This window comes from Monodelphis domestica, chromosome 2 (genome assembly GCF_027887165.1).
Source record: "Monodelphis domestica isolate mMonDom1 chromosome 2, mMonDom1.pri, whole genome shotgun sequence".
NCBI lineage: Eukaryota > Metazoa > Chordata > Mammalia > Didelphimorphia > Didelphidae > Monodelphis > Monodelphis domestica.
Genome location: NC_077228.1, coordinates 10366911 through 10382414, shown reverse-complemented (window position 1 = coordinate 10382414; position 15504 = coordinate 10366911). Strand labels below are relative to the sequence as shown.

The 15504-nt window shown below is 42.9% G+C and overlaps 1 protein-coding gene and 1 long non-coding RNA gene across 14 annotated transcripts in view; both read left to right on the top strand.

Annotated features, from left to right (window-relative positions):
• The window catches only part of SGIP1 (SH3GL interacting endocytic adaptor 1), a 275163-nt gene that overhangs the window by 95492 nt on the left and 164167 nt on the right, over positions 1 to 15504 (top strand). The gene's annotated exons all lie outside the window — the stretch shown is intronic.
• LOC103104005 (uncharacterized) lies at positions 9501 to 12588 on the top strand. Its single transcript, XR_008915990.1, has 2 exons — positions 9501 to 11141; positions 12086 to 12588. It is a non-coding gene; the product is annotated as an uncharacterized LOC103104005 (long non-coding RNA).

The following is a 15504-nucleotide window of genomic DNA, read 5'->3' as shown; positions in this document are numbered from 1 at the left end:
GGAAGGAGACAGTCATGGATCCTTGTTGCTTAGCATGACGCCTGTCCCATGACTTCTTGTTCAGTGTTTCAGTCATATCCAACTGTCTGTGACACCATTTGGGGTTTTCTTGGCAGATTCTGGAGTGGTTTGCCATTTCCTTCTCCAGCTTATTTTACAGATGAGGAAACTGAGGCAAACAGGGTAAAGAGACTTGCTCAGGGTCACATTTCTATTTAGTGTCTGGAGTTGGATTTGAACTCAGATTTCCTGACTCCCAGCCCAGCACTCTATCCAACACACCACCTGACTGTTCCAATCTTAGTGGTCCATAACTTAGTAGTTGCTTAATAAATATTTGTTAATTGCTTGATCGTTAGGAGGGCAAAAGCTCTGCCTGCCCTTCAGGTTCAAGTTCCAGATCATTGGCTGCTTCTCAGACTTCTTAGAATGGATGACTCTGAGACATCTCCAACCAATGTGTCCAAACTAGAATTCATCACCTTCTTCCCAAAACCTTCCCCAATTTCCCTATTTCTGTGAAGGGCACCAGGAACCCAGGCTCAAAAGCTACTTGTCATCCACAACTCCTCACCCACACTTCCTCCATGTAGCCAATCTATTGGGAAGTTTGATTTCTAATTTCACAGCCTCTTTTGTATACACCCCCTTCTCTCCACATGCTACTGATCCCCAGGCATAGACCATCATCAGCTGTCACATGGGTTGTCATAGAACCCTATTAGTTTTAAATTGAATTCTTTTTATTTAATTAACAAAATCTATTCTGTCTCTCTCTCTGTCTCTATCTTTCTGTATGTCTCTCTTCCTCTTCTCCCCAACTCTCCCCTTCTCCCTTTATCCCTCCCTTCCTCTCTCTCCATCCCCCTCCTTTCCTCTCTCTCTTTTTCCCTTTCTCTTTCCCTTTCAGTCTGTCTCTCCTCTCTCTGTCTCTGTATCGCTCTCTGTCTCTGTCTGTCTCTGTCTCTTTCTCTCTGTCTCTCTCTGACTCTATCTCCCTCTCTGTCTCTGTCTCTGTCTCTCTGTCTCTGTCTCTCTCTGTCTCTGTCTCTGTCTGTCTGTCTCTCTCTCTCTCCCTTCTTCCTTCCCTCCCTCCCTCCCTCCCTCCCTCCCCGCCTCCAGTGGAAAAAAAAGGAAAGCAAAAATCTTGCAACAAATTGTAACAGAGCAGTTTCAATTGGACTCCAGGCTTCCAATCCCTCCCCCTCCAATCCATCCTCCACTCGGCTACCAAAGTGATCAGCCAAAATCAGGGTCCAACCCTACCCTGCCTGCACCCTGTTCAGCAGACATCAGTGGCTTCCTGTTCCCTGCAGAATCCCATCTAGAACCTTCTGTCTGGCTTGTAAAGCCTTCACAGCCTCATCCCTCCTTTGCTTCATTGCTCCTCTCTCTATAGTCCAGCTCAGCCAGCCTACTGGGAGCTCTGTGGGGGCAGGGGCTGCCTAAGGTCTTTCTCTGTATCCCTGGTCTTAGCATGATGCCTGGCACATAGTAGGTCCTTAATAAATTCTTGGTGACTGATTAATAATCATAACTTCATGATGTGGTGCAGTACTCTGGAGAGGTGCATGCTGAGCATGAGCACACATTGCAAATGAGGAATTAATATAAAAGATGGTATCAAAAAACGTACAGTGAAAAAGTCGGACTGCCCCCATTCACAGAATTGCATCGCCTCTTTCCTAGACTATTACAATCGCCTCTGGATTGGTCCCCCCCCCCCCCCCCCCCCGCCTGAAGCTTCTCCCCACCCCAGTCCGTCCTCAGTAGCTTAGCTGTCAAAAGCTACTTTCCTACAGCCCAGATTTTATCGTGTCACTCCTATACTCAAAAATCTTCCATGGCTCCCTGCATTCTGCGAAGAAATCTAATCTCCTCCTCTTGGCATTGGAAATCCCTCTCCAGGTGTCACTCCCACCTGCTCTTCTTGTCTCCCCTCATATTCAGCTTCTTGTAATCTGGGTCCTAAACTGCCTATTAACCGCTTGCCATTCATGGAATTTATTTCCTCCCTTCATGTCTTTGCACAGGAACACGTTCTCTCCTTACCTCTTCCTCATGGAATCCCACTCATCCTTTAAATCCCTCAAGGACCACTTCTTTTCTGTTTCTCTTAAAATGACTTTGCATCATTTTGAATGATCTTCATGCTCGTTTACCTGTGTATATATAGCATCCTTCCAGGAGAATGCAGGCTCTGTTTCAGGATGCCTGACTTCAAAAATGTTTGTGGATTTCTCCTGAATTTCCATATCATGGAAGAACACTGGCTTTTGAGCCAGAGGACCCAGGTTCAAATCCTACTAATATCACCTGAAACCTATGAAGCCATGGTTGTATAAACCACATAGCCTTTCTATACCTCACTTTTCTCATCTGTAAAGTGAAAGGACTGAACTCTAGATGGTCTCTAGTGGCCATTCTTATTCTAAATCTTCCTTCTAAATCCCCTCTTCTACTTCACCAAGTGTCCAATATCAGGATTTTCCCAAGGGAGCTCCAGGAGCCCAGGTATGTGGCTCGCTCTCTCCAGACTCACTACAGTTTCCACAAGCTGGTTAGGAAAGAAAAGACAGCTGATGGAGAAGTAAAGGGAGTTCAGGAACTTGGAGCAGCATCCACAGTCACTGTAGAACTCTCAGAAGGGACCCAGCGGCTACATAAAGAGCAGTAGCATGATTCCTTGGTTAAACTGGCTCTTCTCCACCCTCCAATCCAACCAGCATTTATTAAGCACTTTCCAAATAGAAGGCCCTTTTTCTGGTAGACAGTGGGGACACAAAGACAAAATACAAGCTAGTCCCTGCCCTCGGGAAGCTTCCCCTTTCTTTTGCCTTCTATATGGAATTCGAGGTTGACACCCAATCATCAGTCCTCATCCCCCTTCATCTCTCTTAAATCTGGCCATCTTCTTCTCCCTGGGTTTTCATGGCACTGCTTTCTCCTGGTTCTCCTTCTCCCTGTTTGATCCCACCTCATACAGCTCCTTTGCAGGATCATAAACTATTTGCTGCCCCACCTTGCTGACTCTGCTCTGGGCACTTTTATCCCTCAACACTGTCTCTTTTGATGACTTCATTAGCTCCTCTGGGGATTCTCCATTTTCTCAGACCCATATATGCAGCCCTAGTCTCTCCTGAGTCTCATATTTCACCAGGATGCTTGACATTCCTATCTGAATATCCCACTGGTATCTTTGATTCAACATGTTCCCAAATGGGTGTATTGGTTTAGAATCTTGAACCCTAGAGACTACCTCCCAGAATCTAGAAGGCGCCATGAAGATGGCTGCAGAGGCCACATGCTGTACCAGAAGATCCAGAGTGAACTTTGAAATATGGCGAATTTGAACTTGAGGGGGGGTTTGAAGGCTTCTTTTGTTTTTGAATGTACACTCATATACCAAAGAGGACTGCCCCCAGTTGGCTTTTTGTCAATGCACTTATTATTGGTTTTGTTCCTTTTCCCTTTTATTTTCCTCTTATCCCCACATTATTGTAATTTCCCTTTAAGAACTGTAATATATGTATATACCTATAGTTCAAGTTATAAGTTAGTTATGTTTTCATGATCCATTGGGGAGACTGGTCTCCCAAAGGACCACATGGGGAATGTATTTATTTAGATTCTTGAACCCTAGAGACTACATTTCCCACAATCCCCTATAAACCTCAAAATTCCCTTAGACTTATAAATGTTGGAAATTTCACCATTGGGATATTTCATACTTGGAAAATTTCTTACTGATAGTCTATTGGAATGGGAACCCCATTGGCATGGGAGGTTCCTTCTCTTCCCTTCTTAAGATTACTTTAGGACAGAAACCCTTTGCTGAACAATGGAAAGGACTTTGACCTATGCTTAAGCATAGAACAGGAATTTCTTTGAGTCTTGATTGATTTTAGAATTGATAGAATGGAGATACTTGGAATAAATCTCCACCCTATTCAGTCCTAATAGGATTGAGTAAGGGCTGCAGCCTAGATCAAAATTTAATTATTCCAATCTCTACCCTACTCAAGTTAACAGGATTTAGAAAGGGCTGTGTGAAATCTTAAACAAAAGTCTTGGATTTTTATAAAAATACAATCTCAAACAAAAAAAATTCAAAAATTCTTAGATTTTAAATTAAAATACACCCCTTTTCCTTTTCCTGTGTGTGCATCTCCTTAGGTGGATGGAGTTTGGAGTTTCTGTTTTCTGCCTCGGTTGCTCTCTCAGGTTTGGACTAGCAGGAAAGAGAGTGTTTTGGGTGCTTGCTGGGGTTTTTTAAATTCTTCTTAGCTCTAAGTGGATTTTAATAAATAGAATTAAAATAATACTTGGAGTATTGAATATTATTTTTAATCTTTACATGGGTATTTCACCTTCCAGAGCACCCCTATTTTGGTCAAAGGTATCCCCATCTTAGGCACAGGGCTAAGGAATCTCAGTCGTCTTCAGCTCTACTTCAGCCTCACTCCCCACATGCAGGAAAGTGCTGAACCTTTTGGTAGCTCCAATTGTCTTCATCCCACATAGCAGTAGCCCCATTGAGGTCCTTTTGTCAGAAGTGTTGGAGGCATCCCTAAACGATCTCTCTCCTTCAGTTTCCTCCTCCTTTCCAAGCTAGCCTCTTCAGTTGCCAAATGGCCAGGAAGGGGACAGCCATGTCATTCATCTGTTTAAGAAATTCCGGGAGCTCTCCAGTGCCTCCAGTTTAAAATATAACCCTCTCTGTTTGGTGTTTATAGCTTCGCACAGTCTGATGCCAAGCTATCTCTCTAGACATTTCCCATGATTCCCCCTCACATTCCTTCTGTTCTGGCCACAATGGCCCACTTGCCATTCTCCTCACTCAACATTTCATTCCCCACTTCTTTGTCTTTGCCCCGGCTATGGCTCATGGCTGGGAGGCGGCAATCCCTCTTCCTCTCTCCCTTTGGAGTTCCCACTCTGCCTTCCAGATTCAGTTCCTGAGCCATTTCTGATGTGAGTCCGGTCTAAATCTCTTAGTATTCCACCCCACCCCACCTGCTCTCCAGAGACATCGCTTTCCCTTTATCTTTCAGTTTGTGTCTAGTTTCCCACCAGTACAAAGTGAGCTTCCCTGACAGCAGAGCCTGCTTCTTTGTATGACCAACAGGCAACAAGTGCCTGGTGGAACATAGTCGACGTGTAAGAAATACTCGTGAAATCGAGCAGAGATCTGGCTACCGAGTCATCACTGCAGGCCTGCCTCCTCCTCGTGCTCGTGCTCCGGCTCTGCTCTCCTTATCTTTCTTTCCGAGCTACATTCTCTTTCCCGCTTGGCTTCGTGCCCCATCCGGCCCCTCTCCCACCCAACCCTTTCCTTGTAACAAAGAGAAGCATTCCCAAACTGGCTCCTTTAAATTGCTTGCAGTCTTGAGGTCGTGTGCACAATTATGTACTATAAAGGGATGTTCTTTGCAGGGAGGAATCAGAGTGCTTTAATTAGATAATACACACTTTAATAATACTCTTGCAAACCTGTCTGCTCTTCTAGTCTGGCAATTCTGTAAAGATAGAAGGCTTTGAAATCCAGTGAGTAATTGGGTGTCCGAGGGAGAATGCAGAGAGGATACTGAGTGTCATGGCTGGGAGCTGAGCTCCCGAAATGTCTCTTGGGTACACTTAGCAATGTGTCAAAGAGAAAAATCCCAGGAGGACTCTGAGAGTTACTGGCTGGAAGCCCAGGCCTTTAAGGAAGGTAGGTGGAAGTCATTCTGTTATGGCTCACAGGATTTGAGGTATAAAATGGAGGGAGGGAGGGAGAGAGGGAAGGAAGGAAGGAAGGAAGGAAGGAAGGAAGGAAGGAAGGAAGGAAGGAAGGAAGGAAGGAAGGAAGGAAGGAAGGAAGGAAGGAAGGAAGGAAGGAAGGAAGGAAGGAAGGAAGGAAGGAAGGAAGGAAGGAAGGAAGAATTCTGACTGATTTCTGGACCCCTTGCATGAACTCCAGGTTAAGAACTCCTGTCTTAGATAACAGTCTAGAGACAATTAAAGTTAAATGAAGAAAGGAGAATGGAGGAAAGAAGGACAAGGAAATCAGAGTGAAGTCCATGAGAGCACCCTTGCCTTCCTTCCTGCATCTTGAGGTCAACCTTCCAAAAGGATGATCCCCCCACTTTAAAAATAGAGCACTATAGAGGGTCCCCAGATGCAAGAAAAGTGCTCCAATGGCCTTCAGTGGTGGAAGGAATTTTCTCCCCTAGAGTTTTCTGTATCAATGAAATCTCCAATCCAATGGGGGGAAAAGACAAAAGAAGGTTCTGGGCCCTGGAGACACAGAACTGAAGTGGTCTTGGCTTTCTAGGAGTGTGCATTCTCCTGCAGGAAAAAAGAACATATACAGCAATGAAATGCAAAAGAATTTCAGGAGGGAGAAAGTTCTCATAACTGCAGGGTTCAGGAAGGACTTCTTATAAGAGATGGGGGGTGGAGGGGCTCTAAGCTAAACTTTCAAGGAAGGGGGGAGGGAGGGGTAGTGCAGCTAGGTGCCTCAGCAGATAGAGAGCCCAATCTAGAAATGAGAGGTCCCAGGTTCAAATCTGACTTCAGACACTTCCTAGCTGTGTGACCCTGGGCAAGTCACTTAGCCCCATTGCCTAGCCCTTACCACTCTTCTGCCTTGGAACCCCCATACAATATTGATTCTAACATAGAAGGCAAGGTTTTTTTCAATTAATTAATTTAAAAAGAAAAGAAAGCTGAGTATTCCAGGAGAGGGAAATGAAAGACAAATGATGAAAGACATCAGCTTGGGAGAAGTTCACGCTCAGCCAGGCTGTTTACCTTCATCCATGGGGCCAGGAGGATCACAGTGTCTGAGGCTATAGTCCCCAAGCCTGACATAGAAATGAGCTCTGTGTCCCTCAGGCCTGGGGGATCCGCCAGGGCAATAGAAGGGAGAGGGAGAGGACTTCAGGGTGGGGAGATGCCCCAGCTGGCAGGAGGCTGCCCCGAGTCACTCAGAGCATCTGCCCCTATAGTGACCCGGGTCTTAGAACTCTGAGATCCACATTCTTCCCTGCCAGTGATGCCCAGAGCCGATCTGTTGCCTCCAAAAGCCTTTCCCCAGCATTATTAATTTGAGGTAAAAGAGAACATGGCTTCTTATTCACCTCAGTGATTTAAGAAGATGTGGGGAGATTCTAAGGAGAAAAACAGCTGGCAAAGGAGGAAGGAGCACGGCCATCAATTACTCACCTGAGCTGTTTTTTTTTTCCTTTTGGTTCTATATTTGTGATTTCATGGGATATGAGTCACTTCCAGAGTGGGAACTCCCTCCATCAATGCAGATCCATAATTCATTTATAACTTGAGGTCTAGAGAGTTGCCTGGAACACTGAACAGTGAAGTGATTTGTCCAAGGTCACACATTGGTAGGAGATGTCAGAGGCAGGACTCCAGCTCATACCTTCCTGACCAGAAAACCAGAGCTCCATTTCCCCAAGGCAGGAAAACCTGGATCCATATCACACCTCTGACACTTTCAGGCACATCACCTCAACACACAAAGCCTCAGTTTCCTCATCTGTTAAATAGAGATCATATCTAAAGAGCTTAGGTCATGGGGTTGTTCTGAGTCTCTAGGGAGATTGTGCATGGAAAGTACTCAGCAAATATTAAAATGCGACATCAGTGGCAGTTATTATCATCTCTGCTGTCATTATTTAGCTTCACAGGAAATAGGGGAGTTCCACAAGGAACTTACAAGGAGTTTACAAAGTTAAAGCACTACATAAATGCTGTTGTCATTATTAAATAATATTGTATAATGTAGAGAGAACTAAATTTGGAGTCAGGAATACCTGAGTTCAAATCCTGCCTTTAGCACTATTAACTAGGTCATCATAGGCAATCACTGATCCATTTTCCTCATTTCTAAAATGTGAATAATAATGTCAGCTAGCCCTACCTCATTAAGAGGCAGCTGTGACATAGCACTGTAGAAGCTAAGTGGCACAGTGGTTAGAGGACTGGCCTTAAGAGTCAGGAAGACCTGAGTTCAAATTTGGGTTCAGACATTTACAATCTGTGTGGCCATGGACAAGTCACTCAATCCTGTTTGCCTCAATTTCCTCATCTGTAAAATGAGCTAGAGGAGGAAATGGCAAACCACTCCAGTATCTTTGCCAAGAAAACCCCAAATGGGGTCACAAAGTGTCAGATATAACTGAAATGACTGAACAACAATATTGATTAGATGCTGAAAAGCTGGCCTCAGAGTAAGGAGGAGCCCAGTTTAAGTCTTGCCTCTGATAGGAGCCATATTTGTGACCCTAGCAAATCACTTAATCTCTAAGTGCCCCCAGGGAATTTTCTAAGACAAATTTCTGGAGTTCACAAAAAGAGTCCCAAAAGCGATTTCAGGAGGTTCATGAGTTTAAAAGGGAAGCAAATCACACCTTTGTTTTCACCAAGCTCTCATTAAATTGAGCTTTTCCTTCCATTAGGAATGTAGGCAACAAACCTCAGTCACCTTAGCAGACAGATCCTGTGACTTTGTTACCAATAAATATCCCAGAGGTTTTCCTATCACATTAGTTTCAGGGCAGGATAGCTCAAAATATTCCTTAAACATCCTTATTTTGAAGTTTATCTTGTTTAGTCATTTCAGTCATATCTTATTCTTTGTGACCCCACTTGGGGTTTTCTTAGCAAAGGCGCTGCAATGCTTTGCCATTTCCTTCTCCAGCTCACTTTACAGAGGAGGAAACTGAGGCAAGAAAGGTTAAATGACTCGTCTGGATCAACATAGTAAGTATCTGATGCTGGATTTGAATTCATAGAGCTCATTTCAAATTTTGAAATTCATATAATTATTAAACCACCTTCTAGATATATTACTATAACACATTTTAAAAATTGTTAACTGTATTTCAACATAATTGATTTCCTTTTGTGATCCTATACATTTTATTTTATACCTTTAAATATACAATCCTGTGAAGGAGGTACAAGACTGACTGCCAAACGGGTGTAGGACATGGATGAGGTGAAGAGTTCCTGCTCTAAAACTCTTAGTTGGCAAAATGGTGCCAATATGCATCATTGGAGGGAGATTCCTCTTCTGGGAGTATCCTATACCAATTAAATAATTTCATTGGGCAAGAAAGAAAGAGAGAAAGAGGAAAAGAGAAAGGAAGAGAGAGAAAGAAAGAAAGAAAGAAAGAAAGAAAGAAAGAAAGAAAGAAAGAAAGAAAGAAAGAAAGAAAGAAAGAAAGAAAGAAAGAAAGAAAGAAAGAAAGAAAGAAAGAAAGAAAGAAAGAAAGAAAGAAAGAAAGAAAGAAAGAAAGAGAAAGAAAGAAAGAAAGAAAGAAAGAAAGAAAGAAAGAAAGAAAGAAAGAAAGAAAGAAAGAAAGAAAGAAAGAAAGAAAGAAAGAAAGAGAGAAAGAGAGAAAGAGAGAGAGAGAGAGAGAGGGAGGGAGGGAGGGAGGGAGGGAGGGAGGGAGGGAGGGAGGGAGGGAGGAAGGAAGGGAGGAAGGGAGGAAGGAAGGAAGGAAGGAAGGAAGGAAGGAAGGAAGGAAGGAAGGAAGGAAGGAAGGAAGGAAGGAAGGAAGGAAGGAAGGAAGGAAGGAAGAGAAAGGGGGAGGGGGGGTGCCTACCTCACAAAGTAGTCTTAAGGTTCAGACTAGACGAGGTCCATAAAATACCTTTGCCAACTTTTAGCCTCTATGAATGGTTACTAAGTAACCTCTTGGTGATGTTTCTGCAAGGTTACAGAGGGAGGCGGAACTTCCCATCTCCCTGGGAGCTAATCCCCAGGCTCAAGAGGATATTTAGTATCTCTCAGTGGGAGCCTGGTCTAGAATGCTTAACCTTGAACGTGGCTCCTCCTCGGGGCAAAAGAGGAAAGCTTGTGTTTCTGGGAATGAGGTGGTAAAAGGGCAATGGCTGGAGAGATAAGACTTGGCCAGGATCCGGAAGAGACGGGAGAAAAGAAATCACGGGGCTGGCGTGAGCGTCTGTGTCCAAAGCGTGAAGCGGCTCTCCTTCCCTCGCTGCGGAGGGTCTAGGAGGTGGGCGCATTTGTCGAGAACTCCACACCTTAATTACTTGAATGTGGAGTCAGAAATTTGGAGCTTTTCGGCCTTTTCTAATAGCAAGTTGTTAAGGCTTTTTCTATTGCAGAGAAATATGTTCCTCATTAGCTTTAGAGGCTGTGGAGGCTCACAAAGTGGGTCCTCTATTCCATTTACTTAGCAGGAAAAGTTTATTTGAATGATTAGACAAATTTCTTTCCTGAAGACCTTTGCTCCGGTAGGAACACAAGTTAGCTTGGAGTGACTTGGAAGGTGATGGATGTATGTGAGGGGTGCAAGTGTGTCCCACTGGAAGCCTGCCAGCCCTGGCAGCAGAGGACCTGGGTTCTAAACTGCCTCCTGAAGCTCTGTGGTCTTAGGCAAGTCATGTAACTGCCTTGATCTGCAGTGTCTAAATTATCTACAAAATGAGAGGGTTAGACTAGATCTAGGCTTCTTTGGTTCTTTCCAGCCTAAAGTCTGTAGTCCTCCGGGCAAATTTTGAGACCTCTAACTATGTAGAGGTAGACCATTCTAGCCCAAATAATATGTTTTTGCAATGCTAAAAGCTCTGAGAAAACCTTGGCAGTCTTGCTACATGCTTGTAGAAAAGAGGTACAGCTAGGTCACAGAGTGAATAGAGCACCAGATTAGGAGGCAGAAAGACCTGAGTTCAAATCTAACCTGTAGAGAGCTTAGCACAGTTCTTGGCACTAGGGAGTGCTATATAATTGTTAGATTGTATTTTTACCTATAAAAATAAATTGAAAATACATTAGGGATTGCACATGTAAAATCTACATTTCAGGGAGCAGAGAGGGTGGGGAGGAGGGAAAGAATTAAAAACTCATTTTTTTAATGAATGTTAAAATGTTTTTACATCTAATTTTTGGGGGGAAGAAAATGTTTAAACAAATAAAAAGAAATGACTTAGGTATTCCCTGGGTAATACTGTGATGCTTCACTGTAGGGTTCAGGTAGTCTAGTAGAAGCCATCCTACTGAAAAGACTTCTTCACAGGTACTTCAAATGGCCCTGAAGTGAACCATTTAGCCAAGGTCTGAGGACTGGCCTGGGTAGACCTAGAGAAGATGACTGTGAAGCTGGCCAAGGGTAATGAATGCTTTGATCACAATAATCCACAGAGAGGCACCATGATTTACCGAACAGTCATGGCACCTTAGTTGGAATCCCAAACCTGTGTACCCGTTGCTGAGGGCTGGATTCTTGTTGGAATCAGAGTTGGACTAGAGGGTCTCAGGAGTCTCTTCCCGCTCTTAGACTCTGTGGTTCAGTGAGGCTGGCAGACAAGGAAGGGAGGAAGTGTTTCCAGGCCTCTTAAATCCATTTCCTTTAGAAGACCTCCAGAACCTCCCTCTTTGGTCTTCCTGTCACTGTCCTGAATATGACTGGTATTGGTGTCTGTTCCCTAGAAATGGCTCAAGCCTGGGTTTAATTAAACATAAGACACTTAAGTAAAGGTCACTTTAGCAATAAAGTTCTTACAGGTATATTAATAGATTCTTTGGAGTTGCACATGGATGGCTCAGTTGGTTTTACTGTACTGGACAAGCATTGCGAATCAGTTTATGATTTGAGGAGCCATATTGGTGATGTGGGCAAGAAGGCATAGGAAGGATATGAGACCCAAAGGGCATTTTGAAGTAAAAAGCTCTCACATGAAGATTATTTCGCAAAAGAACATTAAAGATTCTCCCTCTTTCACTGAATTAGATTCATGGCCAAGTCTAGGAATTTTTTTTAGTCCCCTCCCCCTCCCGACCTTGACCTTTCTGTAGCAAGTAATGCCACCTTAGGGATAATCTCCTTATTGGCTTTTAAAACACCATAGTTAGCTACTGAGTAGTAGGTAAGTCAGCCTGGCTAAAGGAGCAAGGCACTCGGTGGAGACACGAGAGCCAATGCCACTACCTTTCCTTTGGATCCCAATGGTTAGAACCCAAGAGCCTACCCCAAGAACTTTGGAAAGAGCAGTGCCTCCCAGACCACTGGTCCTTTTCCTAGCCTGGCTCTTATAATACTATTGATTTCCACAGGAAGTGATCCCTGTGGAAAAGGGGCTACCTTTCTTGCTACCGCCAACACCAACTGCTGACCAACTATCACTGATGCCCAAGGAGTGGCAGCATCTCCCTCCAGCCCCCCACCCCAAGACCATCTGTCCCACTTCCAGCCCGTCACCCTGGAAAGCAATTCCCATAAAGATGCGACCTGGCAACTGTTTTGTGGGTACTGACGTCCCAGGTATCAAAGAGACCCCCAAAAGAAAGTCCTCACCACCAAAGCTCTTGTTGCTGTCATATGGGGCAGCATCAGAAACCAATAGGACTTCATCAATGGGAATGACACTAAAGAAGAAAGCTGACTCTCTGCTTTGCCAATGGACCCTAAGGACCAAGGGGGCCTTTCCGACATGTTGTTGAAGCCATCTCTGTGTATCTCTCCTATTGGCATGTGAGCTACCTGAGAGCAAGGGTTTTCCATTTCTCTTTGTATCTTCAGCATAATAAGTGCCAATAAAAGCTTTTTCATTCACTCATTCAGATTCAGCCCATTCTCTTTATATCTCTGCAGACATTCTTTCACCCACCATTTACTTCTCTAACTCCTCTCCTCTGCTTGATCCTTTCAGCCTGGTATTTTCTAGTGCTTTGTCTCTGGCCTCCCTCTCTCAGCTCTCCACCTCCTCTCCTTTGGCAACAGCTTTAGCTGTCACTGCTCTGCAGGTAACTCCTAAACACATAGCTGCAGCTCTGACCTCTGTTCTGAACTTAAAGACCTACAACTCCAATTGTCTTTGGGAGGTCTCCAATCCATGTCTTCCACTGCCTCCAACACACCCCTTCACAATCTATCCAGCTATCTACCTATCTAGCTTTCTATGTAGCTATGTAGCTATCTCTTACCTGGCTGTCAATCTTTCTATTTATCTTTCTTCTATCATTTATCTTTCTAGCTATCTATCATCTATCTTTTTGGCATGTCACCCTAAATAGCTTTCTACCACACCCTCTTTGAATACTTCTTCTTTAATTAATTTCATTTATTTTTATGTATTTTTCCATGGTTACATGATTCATGTTCTCTCCCTCCCCTCTTCCTTCCCCCTCTCCAGAGCTGACAAGCAATTCCATTGAGTTATACATGTATTATCACTCCATACCTATTTCTATTTTATTCATTTTTGTAATAGACTAATCTTTTAAAACCTTTAAATCTTTAAAAAGCAAACCCTGAAATCCCAGACCTACATAAACAAGGGACAAATCATGTTTTTCTTCTGTGTTTCTACTCCCACAGTTCTTTCTCTTGATGTAGATAGCATTCTCTCTCATAAGTCCCTCAGAACTGTCCTGTATCATTGCATTGCTATTAGTAGCAAAGTTGATTACATTTGATCTATGTATAATTCTTCTAATTATTATGATAATGATAAAATTTTAAGAGTTACAGATATTATATAGGATACATAGGATTAGAAACAATTTGACCCTATTAAAGCCCTCAAATCTTTTTCTTATTTACTTTTTTATGCTTCTCTTGAATTTTGCATTTAGACATCAAATGTTCTATTTGTCTGGTCTTTTCTTGAGGAATGCTTGGAAATCTTCTATTTTATTAAATTACCATACTTTCTCCTGAAGAATATGGTCAGTTTTGATGGGTAGCTGATTCTTGCTTGTAAACCCAGTTCCATTGCCTTCTAGAATATCATATTCCAAGCCTTCTGGTCCTTCAGTGTGGAAGCTGCCAGACCCTACATAATCCCAACTGGGGCTCCATGTTATTTGAATTGACTATAACATTCCTGGGAGTTATCATTGGGGACTTATTTCATGTGGTAATCTATAGATCCTTTCCATTTCTATTATACTCTCTTGTTCAAGAATATCAAGACAGTTTTCTTTGACAATTTCTTATAATATGATGTCTAGGCTTTTTTTTTTAATTATGACTTTCAAGTAGTACAGTTATTCTTAAATTGTTTCTCCTCGATCTATTTTCCAGGTCAACTGCTTTTTCAATAAATTATTTCATATTTTCTTCTATTTTTTCATTTTATTGTTTCTTGCTGTCTTGTTAAGTCATTAACTTCTATTTGCCCAATTCAAATTTTTAAAGAATAAATTTCTTCCATGACCTTTTGTTTCCCCTTTTCCATTTGGTCCATTCTACTTTTCATGAAACTTTTTTCTTTATTGGATTTTTGTGCTTTTTTTTTCAGTTGACCAATTTTGCTTTTTAAGCTATTTTCTTTTCTCATTACTTTCATTTCTTTCCTCATTTTTCTTTGACCTATCTTATTTAATTTTTTAAATTCCTTTTTTATTTCTTCAATGGCCTGAGACCAATTCCTATTTTTCTTTGAAGTTTTGCATGTGGTTGCTTTGGATTTCACCATTTCTTATTGATTCTGAGTTCTGCTCTTTGTCTCCAGAGAAATTTTCTAGGGTTAGGTATTTCTTTTGCTGTTTGCTCATTTTCCCAGCCCTTTTTATTGCCAGTGGACTGGGAATTCTGAAGGCTGATGATTCTGTCTCCTCTGCTGATGGTTTACAAATCTCAACCCTCTGAGTTATTTTGCCTTGGGGCTAAGGGCTTCACCACAGTGCAGACTTGAAAGGGTCAAGTGCTATGGATTTCTGGACCTCACTGTGGACTGTTGTCAGGGCCTGGGAATTCAAGGGGTAGGTCTGAGATCTGGGATAGTCTGTTGTTGGTCGTGTAGACAGGTCTTGGGATCTTGAAGTTGGTGTATGCCCAGGCTCTGAATCTGGTGCAGTAGGAAGTGGGGGAGATGGTTGGCCAGCACTCCTCTGTGGGCAGTTTTGCTTCCATTTCCCCCTTGTCCTGTGAAAATTCTGTGAAAATTGACTTGTTCTGCCTACCTTTCAAGTTGTGTGATGTGAGAGAGCTCCTTCACTACATTTTCCTGTTGGTTTTTGACCCCTGTCATTTTGAGGCACTTTTTAAAGATTGGTGTGGAAGAATTGTCAGAGTGGTTTCAGCTTTTGCTGCTACTAAGCCACCATCTTGACTCCCCATCATCTGTCTTTGATATCATCTGACTATATGTATGATTCATCTAACAATCTATCAATTGTCTATCATCTATATGCTTATCTAGCATCTATCTACCTAACAATCTATCACCTAACTAACTAGCTATCTGTCCATCCACCTGTCAGTCTATCTATACACATTTATTAAGCACCTACTATATGTCCAGCATTGACCCAGGTGCTGGGGATGCAAAGTACAAAAGTGAAGTAATCTCCTCCTTCAAAAACTCACATTCACATACAGAGATAGAGCAGTACTGGAGAGTTGGGACCAGTGTAGGAATACTGACCTAGTCCAGTGCTTCTTAAGGATCCCTAAACATCTAAAAGGTCTGTGGAGAGAATTTAAGAGGTCTCTGAACCTGAATGGGGGAAAGTATGCCTTTACTTTT